The sequence below is a fragment of the Chiloscyllium plagiosum genome, unplaced genomic scaffold (assembly GCF_004010195.1).
Source record: "Chiloscyllium plagiosum isolate BGI_BamShark_2017 unplaced genomic scaffold, ASM401019v2 scaf_79637, whole genome shotgun sequence".
Classification (NCBI taxonomy): domain Eukaryota; kingdom Metazoa; phylum Chordata; class Chondrichthyes; order Orectolobiformes; family Hemiscylliidae; genus Chiloscyllium; species Chiloscyllium plagiosum.
The window spans coordinates 646-9150 of record NW_025208358.1 but is presented as its reverse complement, the minus strand read 5'-3'; the positions used below and the strand labels follow the sequence as shown (position 1 = coordinate 9150).

The window sequence follows — 8505 nt, the reverse complement described above, 5'->3', positions numbered from 1 at the left end:
TACTCTCAGCTATCATCCCTGCCCCCCCATCCCCACTCGAAGCCCCCTTGGGTCCTCCCCACATACCTGATGAAGACCTTATGCCCGAAACGTTGACTCTCCTGCTCCTCGGATGCTGCCTGACCTGCTGCGCTTTTCCAGCACCGCACTCCTGAGGAGTTCCTGAGGAGATGTCATGGAGCTGAGTTGACAACAATGCTAATCGTCTCCGTTGACAACTCGAACAAATGGTGAGCTTCCCAGCTGCCATGTTGCTCAGGCTCTGGGGACCTGCCCCTGGCCCAATGCCTGTTGTTTGTGCCAGTTTCGACAGGTTGAGCATCCCCATGCTGACTGGCCCAGGCCCCCAGCGATCAGCGATCACGTTGGTATGGGTGAGGATAGACTGCGGGTTGTTGGTTTGATGAAGGAGTCGATGAGAGAGAAGGGGAGGAAGGTTTCCCAGGGGGTGCTGGGAGGAGGGAAGGATGACCCTTGAACAAACAATGCCTTATTACCAGGATAGTGAGAGCTCGGTGATTTCAAAAGCTCATTGTTTGTGTGTGTCCCTCTCTCTCTGTCTGTGTGTTAGGAACTCTTCCACAAGAGTGACCTGGATGGAATGGGACGGCTGAATCCAGGCCAACTCTCCGAGAGGCTGCAGGAAGTAGGTACGTTCCATCCCCACTCCCCAGCCTCCATTGCGGCCATTCGGATTGGCTCGGAGGGCTGGAGGTTGATAGTCGTGGCCTGTGAAAAGCTCAATTATTCACCAGCGAGAACGTGAGAATAATTACCACGTCTCATAGAACAGCGCAGTGAGAGAGCTTGACTCTGTATCTACACCCATGGTGTGTCTGTGCTGGGAGTGTTAAAAGGGACACTGCAGAGAGAGAGCTTGACTCTCTATCTAACCCCACAGTGTATCTGCGCTCGGAGTGTTAGACAGGATACTGTAGAGAGAGCTTGATTCTGTATCTAACCCCACGGTTTTTCTGCGCTGGGAGTGTTAGATGGGACACGATAGAGAGAGCTTGACTCTGTATCTAACCCCACGGTGTATCTGCACTGGAGTGTTAGATGGGAGACTGGAGAGAGAACTTGACTCTGTATCTAACCCCACGGTGTAAATGCGCTCGGAGTGTTAGACAGGATACTGTAGAGGGAGCTTGACACTGTATCTAACCCACGGTGTATCTGCACTGGAGTGTTAGATGGGACACTGCAGAGAGAGCTTGACACTGTATCTAACCCACGGTGTATCTGCACTCAGGAGTGTTAGACAGGATACTGTAGAGAGAGATTAACTCTGTATCTAACCCCACGGTGTCTCTGCGCTGGGAGTGTTAGATGGGAGACTGGAGAGGGAGCATGACTCTGTATCTAACCCCACGGTGTCTCTGCGCTGGGAGTGTTAGATGGGACACTGCAGAGAGAGATTGACTCTGTATCTAACCCCACGGTGTCTCTGCGCTGGGAGTGTTAGGTGGGAGACTGGAGAGAGAGCTTGACTCTGTATCTAACCTAACGGTGTATCTGCGCTGGGAGTGTTAGGTGGGAGACTGGAGAGAGAGCTTGACTCTGTATCTAACCCAACGGTGTATCTGCGCTGGGAGTGTTAGGTGGGAGACTGGAGAGAGAGCTTGACTCTGTATCTAACCCCACGGTGTGTCTGCGCTGGGAGTGTTAGGTGGGAGACTGGAGAGGGAGCTAGACACTGTATCTAACTTGCACTGTATCAGTCCTCATTTATCAATGATTTTTCCATGTTGCTTTTTGAACCAACTCTGAAGATGTTGGTTTGAGTTTGTGATATGAGTTCCCAGTGTACTAGCTGTCATCAGGCCCGATGGCTTTCTCCCTGTTCCTGGCTTGCAGTCTGCTGTTGGTATCCCATTCCTGTGTTGTGTATGATGCCTGTGTCATTGCCCCATTCTCAACTGGCGAGTTAGAAACAATTCCTCAGCTCTCACTCGTACAATAAACATTACACTGGATCTAACCCCATGGTGTACCTGCCCTGGGAGTACCCACTGGGGACAGTGCAGAGGGAGCATTACACTGGATCAATCTCCATGGTGTACCTGCCCTGGGAGTACCCATTGAGGACAGTGCAGAGGGAGCATTACACTGGATCTAACCCCATGGTGTACCTGTCCTGGGAGTACCCATTGGGGACAGTGCAGAGGGAGCATTACACTGGATCAATCCCCATGGTGTACCTGCCCTGGGAGTACCCATTGGGGACAGTGCAGGGGGAGTATTACACTGGATCTAACCCCATGGAGTACCTGTCCTGGGAGTACCCACTGGAGACAGTGCAGAGGGAGTATTACACTGGATCTAACCCCATGGAGTACCTGTCCTGGGAGTACCCACTGGGGACAGTGCAGAGGGAGTATTACACTGGATCTAACCCCATGGAGTACCTGCCCTGGGAGTACCCACTGGGGACAGTGCAGAGGGATATTACACTGGATTAATCCCCATGGAGTACCTGTCCTGGGAGTACCCACTGGGGACAGTGCAGAGGGAGTATTACACTGGATTAATCCCCTTGGTGTACCTGTCCTGGGAGTACCCACTGGGGACAGTGCAGAGGGAGTATTACACTGGATTAATCCCCATGCTGTACCTGTCCTGGCAGTAATTGATACAACAGTGTAGCAGGAGTTTTCTTGTGTATCTAACTAGTGTTGTACTTGCTCTGAGAGTATTTTGCAGGTCAATGCAGATTTGGGTTTAAAATGAAAGATAAAATTATTATGCAAAAGAAATGAAGATAAAATAGAATAAACCAAATTATTTACTCACAACACAAATTCAAGATTTTGAAACACATGGTTAAAGAAAAGTCATTAATGGCCAAGATGTTCCTTTACAATCCTTACTTCAGAAAAAGTTCCCTTCAATTTCACATTTATGGGGCTTAATTTAATGGTGACTTTAATGCCCATCTTGAGATTCTGATAGACTCTTCCTGTAGCCTTCATACATCTGAGCTTGGACTTTCTCCGCTTCAAATAGCCCTATCTAGGTTTTTGACCAAACACTTCTGGTCTCGAACATTTAAAACGACACTGAATTAATCTCTATATTATTAGTCCTAAACTACCTCTCTTTCTCAGGAGCAACATTTTTGCACGTACAGTTTCAACTAAGACTTTTGAAAGCAATTTTTTAAAGATATGGTGTTACCCTAAACTCAAAAGCAATTTGAGATTCTTTCACCTGAAAGTGCAATGCACTATACTGTTTACCTTGTATACTTGTAAACTCCCATTGCAATCAAATCTTTACAGGAAGTCTCTTTCTAATACTGTGTTTCAAAAGAAATCTCCATTCCTACAGAAATACTTACAAGTAAATCCCTTCAGCCACAGAAAACCCATATGTCACTGGTTCAAAATCTAAAATCATCCCACAATAAATTATCTTCAAAGATAAGTAAATCACACACAATATAATAGGAGATTTATTTGCCTAATTCCATGTTGAATCTGCATGGACTGTATCTGATGTGCAGTGGGAGCTTTACTTTGTATTTAACCCACACTTTACTTGCCCTAGTGCTGTTTATTAGAATACAGCACTGAGAACTTTACTCTGTGTCTAACCTGCGGGCTTGAGAGCATTTGATATTGCACTGTAAAGTGGGGTGATTTACCAAGTATTTAATCTGTGTTATACCAAGAGTCATAGAGATGTACAGCACAGAAACAGACCGTTCAGTCTAAATCGTCCCATTTGTCAGCATTTCCCTGTAAACCCTTCCTACTCATATACCCATCCTTTTAAATGCTGTAACTGTACCAGCCTCTACCACATCCTCTGGCAGCTCATTCCATACACACACCATCCTCTGTGTGAAAGTTTTTCCCTCAGGTCTCTTTTATATCTTTCCCCTCTCCCCTTAATCATATGCCCTCTAGTTTTGGACTCCCCCACCCCAGGGAAAAGACCTTGCCTATTTACCCTATCCATGCCCCTCATGATTTTATAAACCTCTTTAAATCTGTCTGATGGGTGTTTGATAGGACAATGGGAGTCCTGTTATGAATCTCGCCTGTGTGTACCTGTCCTGAGAATAACTGACAGGATGGTATAGTGGGACTTGACCAGTGTTGTACCAATTCCAGGAATTCTGGGTGTTCACCATGGTGACTGTTACATTGGCATGGCCTTCCCTCACCTCAATCAACACGAAAATAAGTTGCAAACACTGACATTGCGCTGACAGGGTCTCACAGTAACTGCTGTTCTTTTTTTTATTCCATGTTACTTTCTGGATGTTTCTTTGTTGTGTCGTGAAGGATTTACAGTGACTAACTCTGCTCTCAGTCTCATGACTCTGAGGTACGGTGACTCATCAGGAAGGATCACTTTGGACAGTTTCATCAACTGCTTCCTCCGTGTGGAGTTTACAACCAGTAAGTGGGTCTCAGTCATCGCAGAGATGGGGAGGTGGGGGGGAGGGGGGTGGGGGGGCGCGAAGGGAATGGACGCGGTTCAGTACATTGTCTCCTTGAAACGAGGGCCACTCACTGCTCCTAGCTCAGAATCCTGGTAAAGTTCCTCCTTTACCCAGCTGAGAGAATGGATCTTCGTCCATCACTCCTCCTGTTTGGGGAATTCCAGACCATAACTCGCTGACTAAATGTTTCTCTCCGTGTCGTGTATCTTCGATCTGACTCTTGGACAAATGCAAAGTGATTTCTCTGTCAGCTCTACCAAATCTCTCTTCAATCTTTCTGTTCATCTTCTCGACTCAATGAAGGACAATCCCAGCATTACCCACCTGTCCTCAGAGCTGATGTTCCCCATCTTTGGAAGGTTTCGCTCGTCCTGTATTGCTGTCACTCTGTTTTAATCTCCTTTAGAGAATGCTCCAAGTCAGGCTCAGTCCTGTAACCGAGGTCTGACAGTGTTGGGCTTTGAACTCTCCATGTTGAGAGTATCCAGATCATTTATGAGGAGACACCAAGTGAAGGAGTCCTTCCTGATTTCCTGGGAACTCTACTTGTCACATCCAGCCAGTCACAGTCCGTTGTCTGTCTCCCGACTCCCGGCCAATCCATATTGCAAGGCTACTTACAGAGTCATAGAGATATACAGCAAAGAAACAGGCCCTTTGGTCCAACCCGTCCATGCTGACCAGATATCCCAAACTGACCGAGTCCCCTTTGCCAGCATTTCCCCCTAAACCCTTCCTATTCATACACCCATCCAGATACTTTTTAAATTGTACCAGCCTCCACCACTTCCTCTGGCAGCTCATTCCATACACGTACCACCCTCTGTGTGAAAACGTTACCCCTTAGGTCTCTTTTATATCTTTCCCCTGTCACCCTAAACCTATGCCCTCTAGTTCTGGACTCCCCCACCCCATGGAAAAGACTTTGTCTATTTACCCTATCCATGCCCCTCAGGATTCCCCGGATTCCTTCTTTCCTGGGATTATTCTTATAAAGCTGTATTGGATTCCCTCCGACAATAGCTCATCCTTCCCTAGACACAGGGTGGCACGGTGGCACAGTGGTTAGCACTGCTGCCTCACAGCGCCAGAGACCCGGGTTCAATTCCCGCCTCAGGCAACTATCTGTGTGGAGTTTGCACGTTCTCCCCGTGTCTGCGTGGGTTTCCTCCGGTTTCCTCCCACAGTCCAAAGATGTGCAGGTCAGGTGAATTGGCCATGCTAAATTGACCACAGTGTTAGGTAAGGGGTAAATGTAGGGGTATGGGTGGGATGCACTTCGGTGGGTCGGTGTGGACTTGTTGGGCCGAAGGGCCTGTTTCCACACTGTAAGTAATCTAATCTAATCTAAAACTGCTCACAATATTCCAAATGTGATCCAACCAGAGCCTCATACACCCTCAGCAGAACGTCTGTGCTGTAGTTTTCCAGAACATCCCCAGGACTCTGCGTGAAGGTTGTACCTTTTAGCATGCGTCCTGCCTCTGTCCCCTCACTCTTCCAACCAAACGACTTGCTATTTTCTGCACCAACTGTGGTCACGTGCCTAGCCATTTCACCTGAGCTACAGGTGAATTGTAGCATGTCTGAGCAGATTAATGGAACAATGTCTCCCTGCACATGCTCCACTCGTGGGATTATCAATAAGGAAGCCGATAGTGCAATGCTGATATATCATCGGACTGTTAATCCAGGACTCCAGGTTAATATTCTGCGGCGACTGGTTCGAATCCACCACGGCAGATGGTGGTACGTTTATGGAATGAGCTGCCAGAGGAAGTGGTGGAGGCTGGTACAATTGCAACAGTTATAAGGCATCTGGTTGGGTATATGAATAGGAAGAGTTTGGAGGGATATGGGCCGGGTGCTGGCAGGTGGGACTAGATTGGGTTGGGATATCTGGTCGGCATGGACGGGATGGACCGAAGGGTCTGTTTCCGTGCTGTACATCTCTATGACTCTACGGCTGGTCATATGAGGAGTGGTTGAGGACGCTGGGTCTGTACTCGGTGGGGTTTAGCAGGATGAGGGGATCTGATGGAAACCTCCAGGATACTAACAGGCCTGGGCAGACTGGACATGGAGAAGATGTTGCCATGAGTAGGAGAGACTAGGACCTGAGCCTCAATAAAAGGCGAGTCTCAGTTTTCGAACTGAGTGGAGGAGGGGTTCCTTCACCCAGAGGCTGGTGACGCTGTGGACACTCACTGTCACAGAGAGCTGTGGGGGCCGGGTCAGTGAGTGTGTTTAAGACAGAGACAGATAGGTTCCTGATTAGTAAAGGGTCACAGGGAGGAGGAAAGAGAATGGAATTGAGAAACTAAACAGCCAGGATTGAATGGTGGAGGAGACACAATAGGCTGAATAATCTCATTCTACGACTGTGTCTTATGGTTATGATTAATAAAGCAATTATTGAAGCATAATAAGGCCATATGGGCTTGATGAAAAGGAGCAGGCTACAAAGGCAGCGATTTACACTGATCGATATCAAACCCTCTGCTAGCCTCAGCTGGGGTAAGTCCACCCCGAACTGCCCAGGTCTCATCCCTGGTTGCTGGTGTTACAGAGAAGGGGCCTGGAGTAGGACCTGTCCCCAGATCAAGGGCCTAACCATCAGTCTGTCACAGTTCGAGCTGTCCCCCCTTCTCTGCAGGTGGGGGCCATACAGTGGGCTGCAACAACTGGCCCTATGGTTGTGCGCCCTGTCTAACCTCGTCTCCTCCATGTATTGCATTCGATAGTTCAAGGAAGGCAGCTAAAGCAGCAGGCAAACGCAGCAGCAGGAAATGGAGAGGTCTGGGAAGGGGAGGGAGGTGTTCGAGATGGACCAGGTGATCTTGAGGTCAGGGTGGAAGGTGTTGGTGAAGTAGATGAACTGCTCAACCTCCTCGTGGGAGCACGAGGTGGTGCTGATCCAGTCATCGATGTAGTGGAGGAAAAGGTGGGAGGTGGTGTCGGTGGAGCTGTGGAAGATGGACTGTTCCACGTACCAGACCAAGAGACAGGCATAGCTGGGGCCCATGTGGGTGCCCATGGCTACCCCTTTGGACTGGAGGAAATGGGAGGATTGGAAGGAGAAGTTGTTGCAGGTGAGGACCAGTTCAGCCAGGCAGGATGAGGGTGTCAGTGGAAGGGGGACTGCAGTCTGATAGCGGTCAGCTGGTAAACTGGGCAGAGCAATGGCAGATGGAATTTAATCCCGATAATGAGCTGATGCATTGTGGGAGGTTTAATAAGGGAAGGACATATACAATGAATGGTCAGTCCCTAAGGTGGACTGAGGGATAAAGGGACCTTGGTGTACAATCTATAGATCCCTGAGGGTGTTAATATAGCGAGACAGGGTGGAGAAGGAGGCAGATGGGATGGCTGCCTTATAAGAACAAGGAAGTCTCGTTACACCTTCATACAACATTGGTTAGGTCACACATGGAACACTGTGTGCAGTTCCAGTCACCACACTAACAGAAGGAGGCGATTGGGCTGGAGAGAGGGCAGAGGAGATTCCCCAGGACGTTCCCTGGGATGGAAAGTCTCCGTTATGAGGAGGGACTAGACTGGGACAGACTGGGATTGCTCTCCCTGGAGCAGAGGGGCTGGGAGTGGGGGATCTGATACAGCATGATGAGAGGTATAGACAGGGTAGACCATGAGAACATTTTCCCCATTGGCAGACATGTCTGAGCCCAGAGGGCATCAGTTCAGAGTGAGGAGTCAGTGGTTTAGACGGGAGGTAAGGTATTTTCACCCAGAGGCTGGTTGGAAGATGGAAGGGGCTGCCTGAGAGGGTGGTGCAGGCAGGATCTCCTCCCAACATTGGAAAAGCACCTGGGTGAGCATTTCAAAAGCCTGGCATTGTAGGCCGTGGACCAAGTGCAGGTAAATGGGATCGATGTAGTCAGGTGTTTGTTGGTCAGCACAGAGACGGTGGGCTGAAGGGCCTGTTCCCGTGCTGTGTGACCTGATGAGGAAGTGGGGAGTCGAGGAGACTGACAGGGAGAGTGAGCTGAGGGATTTCCATTATCGGGTGGGTCCACACTTCCCTTTAA

General features: G+C 48.9%; 1 long non-coding RNA gene across 1 annotated transcript in view; it reads left to right on the top strand.

Annotated features, from left to right (window-relative positions):
- The window catches only part of LOC122546683, a 9014-nt gene extending 4605 nt beyond the window's left edge, over window positions 1-4409 (top strand). The window contains exons 2-3 of the long non-coding RNA XR_006310790.1: window positions 572-650; window positions 4293-4409. This is a non-coding gene — a long non-coding RNA (uncharacterized LOC122546683). The remainder of the gene's footprint in view (window positions 1-571; window positions 651-4292) is intronic.
- The last annotated feature ends 4096 nt before the right edge of the window (window positions 4410-8505 follow it).